Genomic DNA, 14,638 nt, shown 5'->3' on the forward strand with positions numbered 1-14,638 from the left:
ACCCAAACCACAAACTCCAATGTTTTTAAACTATTTTGCTGTCATCACACTGAGAAACACAGAGCTGGGGGGATTTCAAGAAGCTGACTTTCTGCTCAAAGATATCTTTTCTATTAACACTTTTCTATAAACTATCTCTGCAATTTTCATAATGTTCTTAGAGTGCTCCTCCTCCTTCTGTTTGGTGCGTTGTTTTCCATCCTAAGCAGTAAGCTGGCTGTCTGGATCTCTTCATTCACTCTGACATTAGGTACTTAAGCCTAAGGGGCCAATGTCTCTCCAAAGGTTGCCCAGGGTGGCACCGCTCTGACTCGGAAGACAAAATGCATCCAGGCATGCAGTTCGGAGTTTCACTTGTTTCTTGACCTACGCTGACAATGTGCACTCTTTTTTTTTCTCTGCTCCTGGGAGGGAGACATTCAGTCATCCAAATATTTCTTTTGGACACAAATATAGCTTAGTTGCAAAAATAACTGGATGTATATGAACGGCAGACCTTATTTATCACTGCTCTGTTGCGTATGTGATTGATTGCCTCCAGCAGGGACACTTAAATGGAGCTGGGCTGTTTGTGTTGGAGGTGGTGGCTGCAGAGCAGTATCTTTTGGTGGTCACCAGACAGCTGAGCTTTCTTAGTGCTCCTCTGTACATGCCCCAGCAAACACTATTATTTTAAAAGTCACTAATACTGCTTATTAGGATCCTGAAGAAACATCTTTTGTCTGCTTCTGCAAACCCTTTGCTTTTCCTTCTGCACCAAATTCATGGTTTTCCTTCTCCTCTCAACCCTCTTTTGCCAAGTTGCCTTTTTCATTTGCTCACCTAATAACACAGCATATACAATATATTTATTGTTTATTTATATATAACACCTCTGTATTTTCCAAGTAAGGAATAGAGAGTAAGGAAAACTGTAAGGATGAAATCTCTTATGAAGTTGCCTAAAACAGATTGTGTTTTTTCTTCCCAGAGTGATACCAAGAAGGAAGTTCACTGACTTCAACACAAGGGTTCAAGCAGAGGGACTCAGCCCAAACAGCCTCAGTGGACCAGCAGAGAAGGATTTTCACAAGAAAACATTCTAAAAAGAGACATGAAACTTGATGGCACTGTATTTCAAGAGGTTATTAGAATTATTTTTATTAATAATAATTAATCAAGAATTAATTATAGATTAGAATAATTACTTTATACCTGTTATGACACCATCTCAAATAATTTAAAACTAATATACCCTGAAACTACAAACAAATAATTTGGCAATGATCCTGAGGAATGCTTTAAGTGCAGCAAACTCTGAATAAAGTAAAGGAAGGAAGTTATCAGAGAGTCTGATCAGCAGAAGCCCTGATGCTTTAAGAGATGTACGTGTGGATGTCTATTTCTAGAGTTTGCTTCTAAGCTATCAAAAATAACATTACACCAAAGCACTGACTAGGTCAGAAGGGGACACTGGCAAACACCATCACAACGTAGAGACCCTTCAGGTTTCCACTTAAGAGTAACTAGTTCCACACAGCTGTGAATGTGCAACGAGAACTGCTGAAAGCATTCGTTATGGCCTACTCAGGTTTCATCTCTCTGGTAAATGTCCTACTGAGAATAATAAAATATTGGATAACTGGGGATTACAACATGAGGAGTTTTGAAAACATTCAAACAGTGAATCCCTCTTGACTTTACACAAACTCCAGACAAGAACAGTACTGGTGGCATTTTGGAAAGATGTTGGCACATCATTTAGATATATTTTTATATTCCCTGTTTCTATTTCAAAATACTTGAAGTGACTTGGAGTTCAGAACTTGGAGTTCTGAAAGGATGTACCTAAAATGTTGCAGGTTTTTTCTCCTGTTTCAATGATCAATAAATGACAGTTTGATCTTTGCATGCCTCTTTTTTGTCACAAGTGTACAGAGTGTAAAATCCCTCATGAACGGAGAAAAATTATTATGCAATCATAGAAATGGTATGCATCAAATTAGGTTGATTTATTTAGTTTTTAAATATGAGGAAGGTTACTGCATTAGAAAATTATGTCAACATACTTAGAAGTGAAAAGGGACACTAAATTGAATATGCCCTTGCAGCCTATTTTGGAGGCCAGCAGGCAGAGACTATCTTAGATCTGAAATAAATACTTCTAAAGATGAAAACTTAACAGAAATGGTCATCACCTCCAGTTCTGTGTACTCAAGTGGGAAATGCAGCTCCCAGGTTTCAACTTAATAGTGAACATACCATCATGAGCAGCGCAGTCCATGGCAAAAGGTTCATGGCAAAAACCATGTGTACAGTTCAGACATAACTGCTGATTGTGGAAGTCACCTCACCTTGTTACAGAGAAGCACTGTGCCATAAGGAGTCTTCTGTATCAGTGTGTTCCTATACTGACCTAAACAATGTGTCCTCCAGCAGCCACTGCAGGAAGCCACTCCTCGGGAAGGATGGGATGTATGACCTGTGTAACTGCAGAAAGACTTCTGCTCCACTATAGCCAAAGGAATAGTTGTCTGCTGTATATAGTGCATACAAGCACCCATTTTAATTAAGGTTTAATCTCCTCAATCTCTACATTAATCCTTGATTCTCTACAATAATGTTCCCACAGAGGACTCCAGGGCATTTCCTGGCATTGAACAATTCTTAACTGCTGGGTTTGGTCTGGTTTTACAGACTCCTGTGTATCCATGTTCATCTTTTATTTTCTGAGAAATATGTGAGACAGAAAAAAACCTGTCAATGTTCGAGCATTAATGGCATGATAATGGCAATTTATGGATTTGAGGAAGAGAAAAGGTGCCACTAGAGTGTGTAAATTGGGCAGCTGGCACAGTAGCTTTTGCCAACATTAGCGTCAGTGTGGGAGTACAGCAATATGGTCGCTGTTATCATTGCACTCAATAAATATCTCCTCATATGTGAAGGCATGACTAGCCTTTTGGAGGGAGAAGCTGAGTATTCCCTGCATCCATGGCAGGATTTTATGTGTAATCCCAGCAAATCCGAGCAGGCCTTAATGGGTGCTTAAATACTCTCTACATAAAATTGCTTTTTTTGAAATCTAGTGCATAGGGAAACAGTGAAATAATAGTGAAATAATTCACACATTGAATTGTCCAGAAAAAAGCAGTGTACTGCTCAACATGGCACTTCTTCTCAGCTGATTCAGGCCTTAAGGAAAAACACACAGACCTGCTGTTGTCCAGTGCATGTGACAGTTGTGGTTACTATGTGACTTGGACTCTGTGTGCTATATATGTGTGCATCCACAGAAGGGAAGCACTTGAATTATTCCCAACTGTTGTTGTTTTTGCTGTTGCTGTTAGAAATGAGAAGGATGTTAAAATTATTATTTTAGGACCAAGGAAATTGGTTCTGTTCCACACGAATTTGACACACTTCGTAACTACTGGAGTTAAACAACAGAAATGATGTTGTAGATAAAGATGGCACTAGACCTCGGAGGGCTATGTTTCTGCAACTGTTTCTTCGTAGGAGGTTTCCTCCTCTGGATTTTCTACAATCCTTACACGACAATTCACTACACTGTTTTAATAGGGAATAAAAATCTAGTGTTAGGTTTCTGTCTCCTAGTCCTGTTCTGTTTCCGTTTTGCCATGACACACCTCTCTGTGAGGAGTGTGCCTACCCCTTCTTTCTCCACCTTCTTCAAAGGGCCTTCTTTCCATGCCTTGGTCCAGCATTCCTACTCTTCTGAGTGTTATCCTTACACAGTTACTAACTTCCAATAATTCCCATAGCGCTGTACTTGTGCCAGATGCATTCCCTTAGAAGAAAGTTCTCTATAATAAAAATCTACTGTGACATCACCAGTTGAAACATCACCATTCTGAAGAGCCAAACCCACTGAGATTTTCAAGAGATTTTGTCTGTGAAACTTCAAAAAGCTTGATTTATAGATGCAAATAGCAGCAAACAGAACTGGAGCAAACTCAAAATATATACTACAACATTTGGCTTGATCTGTTAGTCTGTTTAACTTGAACACACTAGATTTAATAAGATATAAATCATTGATTATTTTTAATACCTATGAAAACACTCTAAGTTAATCAATTCCTTATTTGTATGTCTTTCTACAGTGTTCACCAGTATCTTGCTGCTGGCATGTACAGGACCCACAGAGTAAGCATGATTTTAACACTTGGGAGTTCTAAAACAAATGTTCTACCAAATCACTAGCAAAACCAGCTGGCTACTCAGGTAAAGGAAATTTTCCATTTAGTAGTAACGATGCCTATTCATTCTCCAATCAGCTGCCAAAATGAGGATTCTACCCACAGAACATCACCCCTGCTTTTAATTTTACATTGGCACAAACATTTACTGTCTTTTATGAAAGAATTTGGGAATGTAAGGCCGTGGAGGAAAAAATGATAGTGCTAAGTGACAGTGCTATTTCAAACTACAATGATTTACTAAAGTGCTTTGGCTACTGTGATGGACAAAAATGCTCTTGTATGCATAGAAATTAAGTTTCATAGTTTCCAATGCAAATATAAGAAGGGTCATTTACACTTTCATACTGAAAAATTAAGGACTTTCACATTTCCTAATAAAATGCTTCCAATAAGCCTCATTAATGTACATTCACAGTTATTGGCATAAGCATAAAAAAAAGGTAGATACTTTTTCCACCAGATGTCTTAAGCCTTAAAGCTTGAAATTTATATCTGTAGAGAAATATCAAACAGCAACTTTCCCTCACAGCACAACTCAAAACATAAAATTGCACCTTCCGAATGAAAATGAAGATCTTGAAGTATTGCTCTGGAAGGTGAGACATCAGCAGGCTGATTTTAACAGCAGGTGGCCAAGAAAAGCTAAGGCAGAGGTGGGTGTAACATTTTCCTGCCAGCATGGGGTCAGCCCATCACCTGAGAGGAGTGAAGAGCTCTCGGGGATGGGCCAGACATGTGAAGGACAAGGGAGTGGGGAGCCCGACTCCTCTGCAGAGTCCCCACTCTCTTCCAGCGGGTGACCAAGGCTTTGTTGTAGTGCTGCCTTGTCTGTATTTACCAGAGAGGTGAAAGAAGAGTCTCGTGCTGCCATCACCAGACTGGCTCCACAGCAGAGAAATTGCAGGATGAATTGCAGGGACTTAGTTCTCTCCCATGGCATTCCCAGTGTCCCGAGGGCATGAGAGAGGCCCCTGAGCCAGACCGTGTGCACACGCACATTCCCAGAGACGGCTGAGATCCATCCCTGTACCTGCTGCTTCCAGCTCTGGCTTCTGTTTTTGAGCAGATCCTACCTAGTGACTGAGGCCTGGCTTGTAGCCAGCCCATGGATGGAGATCCATCCTGTGTGTGTGTGTGGTTTGTGTGTTTAGTAATGACAGGATGAGACTTAAGCCACAGCTGTACTGGCCAGCTTGGGAATGTCCTCAGCATGCCTTCCAAATACCAAACAAGTCTTAGGAGGAATGTCAGTAGGGAAATACTATAAAATTACATTTTGTATAGAAAATACTCCACTGAGACATATGCAGTGTTATTCTGGATGAGTTTTCTTAATCAAGCAGTAAATAATCTTGTATCAAAATAAGGACAGCTGGAACTTAACACCCTACATAACTAACTTTCAAATTCGAATTAAAATGCAAAAAATAAATCAGTAAATCCAAGCATGCTGGCCCATGTGAGAGGCATGAAAATGGAAGGCTATATGCATGAAATTTATAAAGCCAAGTACTGTTCACTTTTCATTTTGTAGTGAGCCACTACTCTGGTGGGGTTTACTACAAGGGGACCTGAAGCAAAACCACCTATTTTTTAAAATAGGTGCCAAAAGAAATAGTCTGACATGCCACCCAGTAGAATAGAGCATTCTGCACAAATATAAATAAATAAAACTTCACTCGGAAAACAAGCAATAAACAAACAAGTAAACCTTTATCCTTGAGCATCTGGGATCCAAAGGCATTCAAAACCAAGAAAACAAACCATATTTGAGCTTTGTCACATGCTAAAGAGCAGGTCTAACCATCCCTTCAGAAGAGGGCACCATCTCTTACATCTTATTCCCAAACCATACACATGTACTCCCCTCTCCAAAAATAAATTTTGAAAAGTATTCATTTCACAGAAGTAACCACATCCTTTTGAACAGATGGGAAACCTAATGGACTGAGATGCAGTGAATCCCTTATGTGCTGATTTCAGGAAGGAAAATTCTGGTTTTGAAAGTTGTTTTTAGACAGTTTTCCAACTTCATAGCTTAGGAGAAGATCAGCAATGTAGAAGAATACAACTGTATGTTGATAAATTCTGCAGACATGTGGGAACCAGACAAAAAAATGTAAGCAAAGTAAAAATGTAAAGAAAAATGCATGTCAGATTTGTCCACATAACGTGGGTCTTCCCACTCAAACCACTCAGTCACTGCATACTCAGGATCTCATCAAGCCATTAATTGTACAGTTAATTCTCCTTCTGCTCCCCATAGCACCAATACTTCCTACTTTCTGCATATCTGAGCCTCTCAATGAATCTTATTTTTCCTGCAGGCAGTAGGTGATGTTCTTCCAAGCCCCTCCATCCTCATTTCTCTGCTCTCTTTATCCCCTCCCTCTCCTAGTTGCTCTGCTCTTTTCCAGTTCCCTCTTCTCCCTCTTTCCAATCTCCCTGTGCCCCAGGAGTGCTGTACCTCGTGCTCAGGGTGCCCAGCTGGGATCCTTGCCGGAGGAGCCGCCCTTGCTCCCGTTGGAGATGGAACTTCTCCGAGGGCCCTTCCCCTCACTGAGGGCTCCGCACTGCCCTCCTGGGGCTCCTCCTCCGGCTCCTGCCAGTCCCCTCATTCGGGCAGAGAAGAGAGGTTTTGTTGGAAGTTGTGTTGGGGCCTCATGAGGGAACGGTCCTGCCCACTCTGGCCACCAGCCAGACTCCAAAGACACCTGAAGTGCAGGGTCAGTAAGAGTCCTGGCATGTAACTAGTCCCCTCCCAAAGCCAGATGGGCATGAACTTGGAGTTCTGAAGGCAGTCTGCCTACCAAAATCCCTCTGCAGGCAGTGCTCCTGGTAACCTCCCCCTCAGCAGTATGCTCTCCCAGTACCAGAACTGGGGAGGGTGAGCAGGAGAGAGGAGGAGGTGGCTGCGCCACCAGACTTCCCGTGCTGCCACTGTCATCGCATTTGCATTGCAGGGACATGATCTGGCTGCCTTTGTGTGGCCCTTTGGCAGGAGCCCAGCAGCATTTCTGTGCCACTGCTCACATTGTACTGCAGGAGTATAAACACAGGCTTGTCCACAGCGCTCTCGACAGCCCTGGAGGAAATCCACGATCGCCCAGTGTCAAACAGGCCAGAGAAGCTGGGTTACTTTCTGTACACCAGCTACTGTTCCAATCCTAATTCCCTGTCTCTTGAAGGAATGTGGAAGTTTGCTGGTATCAGAGAAACAGGACAAGGTAATATGATGGGGCTGCAATAAGTATTCTCATTCAGAGCTTGAAGCTACAAAGTTGTCTTTAATGCTCCACTGTGAAGTGTTTAACATTTCTCAAGACCACGTCAAGGTGCCACAGAGATAAATAATTGAGTCAGAAGATACATAATGTTTGAGAAGAAAAATAGAGAGTTGCTAGCGTGAGGAGAAAAATTATCTTAAAACCAGAAAAGACTATCCTGACCAACCCTTTTTCCACACTACAAATATTTAAAAGCATAGCAGATGTTATCAAAACTCTAGTCCTTCCTGTCCAGTTTCTCTTTGACAGGGAGAATAATCCTGGAAAACATAAAGACAAGATCTTCCATCTACCTAGAAGTCTTAACACCCTATTGCTGGGCAGTGTATAGGAGCTACTGGACCATTTCACTGACTTTGCACAGATTTGTGTGACCGCACAAACTTCGAGGCCTGAGAACATAACAAATAGATCAGTAAAAATCAGCAAGCTTGGTTCTTCCAAGCTTTGAGACCTCTAGACTGGAAAACACTCCCCTGTACTTCCTGAACTTAACACATGAACTGGAAGCCCTCTGGCCCTTCCTTGCCAAGTGTTCTGCCTCCTGCAGCTCTAACACAGGCACTGGCCTAGTCTGCCACAAACTGCGGGTGTCCGACTTCCCCTGGGCCACCTACAGACCAAGAGCTGATGTTGCTCCTACAGTGAACTTGGGGAAAATTCCAGCAGCTTCAACAGAAGCTGGTGATTGTGTTATAGCCCCAAATGATGACTTTTTCATTTCCTCTCTTAGCACTTCGGCAGAGCTGCTTTGCCAACAGGAAAGCCCTCCCTGCATGTAGAACCTGGAGCGGGGGAAGGCGTAGGTGTGCGAGCAGGACCTGTCTGTTCTCCTTTGCCCGTCCCAGGTCGGAGCAGGCAGAGGGATGAAGTGCATACAGTAATATACTGTCAGCTACTGCTTTACTTGTCTAAATCACAAAGTGGCATTTCATGAATAGCCCCTTTTCCACAAAGACAAAAGCAGGATTTTCCCGCCAACTTCCCTGGTGCTGCAGTGATCCACTGATCAAACTCTTTGGAAACTGATGCAAATTCTCTTTATTGCACTGCCTTCATTGAAGTCAGACAAATTTATACCCAAATTTATACTAAGAAACTAAAAATTCTTACATATTACTGCAGTAGTGTACTACTGTACAAAGAAATACAGGTACAAATGCAAATATGAATATGAAAAGAAAAAGAATCTCTCTCTTTCCTAAAAGCTGTTATTCCCACCGGGTTTCCACTGGACTATAAAAGTGCAGGCTATGGACTGTATTCTCTCTACTGTTTGCCTGAAATTAATATTGTTTTAAACAAAGCCAACCTTTAAAATTTTTTCCTATCCCAATTCAGTTACTATTTCCTGTTCTGCATTAAACTTTTAATAAGAAATTAAATATGTACTCTGATCAGAAAATCAATTTCCTTTTGAGTTACCCAAATTTTAAAATTGCACTTCTGTGGCAAAGAGATGGTGCTCTGATGAACAGAGTCATCTACAGAAATCTTTTTGATAATGGTGTCCTTCTTTCAAATCCAAACATTTCCTTGATGTAGAATACAAATTGAGCTCTAGTGTATAAGTCAGCTGGGATTTCAAAGTTGGCCTTTATACTTTGCCATTAATTAATTCCGTCCAAGAAATTCAAACAAAGATACGAAAAAAACGTTCTCTAAATACGTTACATAAGGCATTCAGAATATTCTGATTCATTCCCCTCCAGGAGCACAGCAGAGTCAAAGAATGGTGTACACAGCATGTTTAGACTGTATAAAAAGCATTAGAAACTGTAAGAATAGTTTAAAACCCATTTATTTAAAGCTGTTCATTATAAGAGCTATTGTAGAGTATGTGCTAATCAATCTACACTTCTGAGTTCTAAACAATTGTAGACTTAATGAAGTGTACTTTTCTTCACTTTCAGATGCAGGAACAAAGAGTTTCCTAATAAAAGGGAGGAAATGAAAGCAGAAGGCAGAAGATCTCTTCCAAAAACTACTGGAACTTCTGAGTAATTATATATTGGCTAGAAAGTCAGAAACTCATATTTGGGATCTTTTTAGGGGGAAAAAGATCTGAGAAAGAGACATTCTTTCCCAATACACCCCATGTACACCTTTAAGTCAGTTAAGACAAGTATTTTCTCTGATACAATGAGGAAAGCCTTGAAAATCTGGCAGGAGAAACTCATACAAATTCCTCCAAATTGTTTAAATCACATTTTCTTGCAGTTATCACAACACAACTAAAACAGAAGGTGAGAACATGGGTCAGTGGTCAGTCAGTATAGAGAGATCTTTCAAGCTGAGTAATTAAAAATGGTTTGTGCTTGGGACTAAGCAACACAGAATGGAGTAAGAACAGAGCAGGTATGTCTATTCAGCCTGAGAATAAATTAAGAGTTTTCTTTTTCTCAAGATTCACTTACTTCAACTGGTATAGAAACACAAGGAAAACTTATCCCCTAACACTTTTGGCATAAAACTTAATAGCATTCATTCACCCCAAAACCGGATCTGTTCAAATGCTGTGTCAGGAAAAAAACTCCCCAAGATGAAAAGTAGACTTTGTTGTGGTTCCCACTACTCCATGTGCAGATGCCTTGTCCCTCCTGTGGTGTTGTGACAATTTCTACAAAAGGCCACAGAGCTTAGTTGACACCACAGTGCTACAAGTACCATTAACTTCTGAGAGATTTCTCAAGCCCATTGTCTCCTACCCTTAGCTCATTATTCTTTGGAGCACAACTCCCAGAACACTCATTTCTTGTTTGTGTTAGGATCTTTTATCATCATCATTTTTGTGTAGCCCATCTCATTATTTTCTTGTAATTTTATTTACAGTGCAGTGAGAACCTGGAAAGTCCCTCACCAAACCGTGTACTTTGCAGGACTTAATTTCTAACACTTGATTGTGAACATGCAGCATAAGAAAGCGAATGTTTGACCTTATCTTGACTTTTTATTTAAGGGTAGACCTACAATAATGGATAATCTCAGTAAGGTTTTAGGTTGGAATGACTTGTAGCATTTCCCATGACTGTTTGAGAAGATACAGTTTCTGTAAGAGACAGAGATTAACTCCAGTGCCCATGTGGGCATAGAGGAGTATATATATTTCTATTTTTCTTTGATCAGGTTTATGATAACTAAGACTTATGAATCACTATATTTCCATCATGCAAATTTTGAGTTTTTTGGGGTTTGTGTTTAACATATATTTCATTAGTGCAATCTGTTTAAATATTTATTGATGCCCTTTAGGCACAGACCCACATGCAGTGAAAGGCAAAAAAAGAATAATTTCACTTACATATTGTAGGAATCAGCTACTGGGAACAATCCAAACACAAATCAAGAAAAGATCAATGGTTTACCTCTTTCCTCTCTGTAATAAATTCCAAATGTCCTGAATCAGTCTTTTTATTCCGCCTGAAAATTGAAGATGCAACAAAAACTGTACTGAGACAAAGCCAGAATGCATTGTCTACTTCAGTTAAAGGTATCAAACCCAAAGGAAGCTGATACTGCATTCTCATAGCTTATCTATCTGCACAGCTTTGTGGTCTCTCATTCAAAAATGTGGATTTTCTCTGAGATATGTGGCTTGGAAATGAATCTGGCACAATATAATCCCTTCTGTTATGTAATTGCAAAACTTCATCTCATCTTTCATATAAACACAGAGGCTCTGCTACTTCTGCCTCTCACCCTCAAGTCTAAATATTGCTGTCATGTTCTGTCTTTGCAATGGGTTAAATTGTCTATACTTGATACTGGAAATTTGTTATGGTCTCTCTAGTTATGGTCTGGAAAAAGGATAAATTACTTCAGGAAATATAACTAATAACGCCAAGGATTTTGTGAAGGATAAACAAAACCACCTCTGAGTGGCAATGAAATGTTGATTTTGATGGGACATAACCAAGTAGGAGCTGTACCCCAAGCTAAAAAGCATTCATAACTTTTAATATTAACGTGGGTTTCAGAGGAAAGAGGAAATTCCAGTTTTCTTAAGGAAACAAAGCTCATCTGATCCCACACAGCTTTGCAATGGACAGACAGATATTCAGGTATGAAAAGCAGGCTTTGCCATCTGTCCATGAAAAGCAGTATCATTGGCTGACATCTGTATTTTTATTGTGACTACACTTTATAGACAACATATTTCGGTGTGTGATAGATGAATCACCTCCACAGCACAGTGTGGGATGATGGCCAGTGATGCCAAGGGCTCTGTAAGAAAGGTTTCCATGACAGCATTCTGTGTATCATCGGTATTTTGGAAATAACATTCAGTTTTGATCTCTGACTTTTATAGGTTTTACTGTTCCCATGAAACATTATATTCAAGCAGGAAGAAAAAAGCCAGGGCTAGCATGAATATTTTACATACAGCCAGGAATGGCTGGAAGTGATATTCCTGTGATAAACTGCAGAACTATGTGATAAACCACAGAGCTATTTGTTAAATGCACCTATTAAACACCTTTAATTACCTGCTCTACTCTCTGGCCAGTAACCATTCTGTCTTGGGACTTATTCTGAAGTTTTATACTGCTGAACAGGTTCAGACAGCTGGCATTTCCAGCCTGATGTCTACATTAAAATACAGAACTTTTCTTGAAAACTAACCCTGCTTCAAAGCCCAAGAGAAGTTAGTTTTAATCCTGGGCCAAGTAAAAATAGCTTTTCTATACATTGAAATGTGCTGGCTTTTAAAGCACAACATCTTGCTCCAGAGCTGAGGATGAGTTTAGCACTGAACAAGAGGGGAGAGTTGGGACAGGAAGGGCCTTAAGAATATTTCACATTCAGATGTTCATAAAAGTTGTTCCAAGTAAGGTTCTAATCTATTTTGCAGCTGTCTTTTTCCTCCTCCACATTTGGACAGGGATTTTCCAAGGGGTCTGAAGGAGCTAGCTGCCCAGTTCCTATTGAATTTCAGTAGCATTCCACATCTTAACTTCAATGTGCTGCTCTGAAGTCTATGAGATGTGAAACACAGCCTCTATACATGAGTTTAAACAAACACTGAGCATCTGTGATTTTTCAAGAACAAGGCCAAAATACAGCTCTTATCTGCAGCAGAGGGAGAGATCCCGTGCAACTTTCTGCTAGTTTGGAACTAGGGACTTTTTAAATCCACCCATGACTCTGAAAAGCAAACTCCACTATCACATTATGCATATCTGTCTGTAAGCATGCATTTACAATTTATATACAATAACATATCTAACTACTTGCAATCTGCTTAAGGAGCTTTTCTGTTAACCATTTGAATTTCAAAGCGTAGAGAAAACTGCAGAAGGATTTTATTTGTATACAAGATTTGAGTTCGGATAAACAACCCACATGGATTCTTAATCTTTTGTGGGCAGCCAGCACCTCGCAATCAGTGTGAAAAGGAATTCAATAATAAACACAAACACTGAGCAACATTATAAAGGCAGGGATTTTCTAGTACATTTGAAGGTATGGCACACAAAATTCTCTCTGATAAGGAAGAGAAGATGTACTGTTTCCAAAGTGCAGCTTTTATTAATCAATTTGCCCACGTTTTTTAGAGGATTATGTGTAAAATCTGAAGATGTGGCGAATGAACAGTACAGCATTCCTCAGCTACTCTCAGGGACACAGAAGAGACCTACTCACACACTCCATTCCTGAAGTAAATCCCTGAGTGTTTTTCTGTATAAATGTCAGGAGCATTTAGCCACTGGTGTCCCACTTTCCTGCACGCTTCTCCATTTCAAGCTCCAAATAAGCCAATAAAATATAGCAATGTACATTTCCATCTTTAAAAATGGCTTTAGTAGTCCTGTACCATATCAGGAAAGCAGTTTTGCTGGGACATGGCAAGGAAATGCGCTTTCTGCTCCTGTTTTGGGGAATGAACAGATTTGACTTGTGAAAAGGTTGTGTGTAACTGATGATCCTGACATCCTTTGATAACAAGCAATATGAAATCAGAGCTTCCACAGGAATCGACAAGAGCAAGATGCACTGGTGGCACAAGTTAACCCAGCACAGCACTTACTTTGCACTGAGCCATGGTAAGAATTTGTGTGACAGACCAGGGCTGGGAGAGAGTCTAAGGCCCCTGGCACAGCCCTTGCAGTGAGGGTTCTACATGTGACAGTAATCTGCTGCTTCTCTAAACTTACAGCAAGAGAAGGGGTGAGAGAGAGTCCCGAGGAAAAACACAGAGATGAAGTGGGGAGAGGCTAAGCTTATTGCAGCAACCTGCTTCATCCAATGGTAGAGGAAAGCAACACTTAATCTTCTTCAGGGTCAGGCAGAATGCTCAAGAGAAGTGCTTGGTTCTAGTAGTTTTCTTGCAAAGGAAAGGTTGTGGGGGTTTCTGAACTTGTAGGCAGATCTGCTTTGCTATTCACCTGATTTCTACCCACAAATCTTGTCTTACAGACCTGTTTCATGTTCTTTGAAAAGGTTCTTTGAAATCTCTTAGATGAGATGTGGAGAAGTTTGGTCTGGGGGAAGAGGCACAGTCTTCCATTTTTGGGGAATGCTAGCAGTGCTGTACATTGCTAACTCAGCTTATTCATGAAGTCAGAGCAGCACTCACTTCCATAGATAAGGTTTGTTACTCTACAAGAAAGAGAAAATGAAGAGGGAAAGAAGTGCTACTCAACCCATCTTCCCCATTTTTCTCCCCAAGCTTTTGTTTATACTTCAAAAGTGGACTCTATCCTTGTCTTAGGTACAAAATATCAATTTTGAGGAGAACATGCATGAGGGCATTTGCAGATTCTTTGGGATACAGAAGTTGCAGAATTTCCCAGGTAAGGAAGCACTCCGAGCTTCCACTGTGCCCTGCATCCCCAGCTCCAGAGACCCTTCTCACACAGGGTGCTATGCTATGAGCCCCACGGGTCTGACAATTGGATTGTCTCTGTTCCTCAGTCCTCTTTGTAGCATCACTTTGGAAAACACTCTGCACAAACTGTGGGACAACAATCAAACCTACAGTAAAGGGCAAAGTAACACTTGCCAATAGCAAAGTTTTGATGATAAAGTGCTCCCGACCCAGACAATCTGGATATACAACATGTTCAAGCCAAAGGCACAAATAAAAATGAAGTATGAGTTAACAAGCTGTGAAGGAAGCCAAAGAGGATTTTTGACTTTCTGCCT

At 40.6% G+C, this 14,638-nt stretch overlaps 1 protein-coding gene across 2 annotated transcripts in view; it reads right to left on the bottom strand.

Annotated features, from left to right (window-relative positions):
- PHYHIPL (phytanoyl-CoA 2-hydroxylase interacting protein like) overlaps positions 1 to 14,638 on the bottom strand; it is a 133,671-nt gene that overhangs the window by 53,046 nt on the left and 65,987 nt on the right. Inside the window, exon 1 of one of the 2 annotated variants that reach the window (XM_027694127.1) lies at positions 6,673 to 7,007. The exons of the other annotated variant lie outside the window; for it this stretch is intronic. The gene's annotated coding sequence lies outside the window, so the exon portion shown is untranslated. Of the gene's footprint in view, positions 1 to 6,672; positions 7,008 to 14,638 lie in introns of those variants that run through there. 2 annotated transcript variants of the gene reach the window in all.

This window comes from Neopelma chrysocephalum, unplaced genomic scaffold, assembly GCF_003984885.1.
Source record: "Neopelma chrysocephalum unplaced genomic scaffold, ASM398488v2 Primary Assembly neopelma1_96, whole genome shotgun sequence".
NCBI lineage: Eukaryota > Metazoa > Chordata > Aves > Passeriformes > Pipridae > Neopelma > Neopelma chrysocephalum.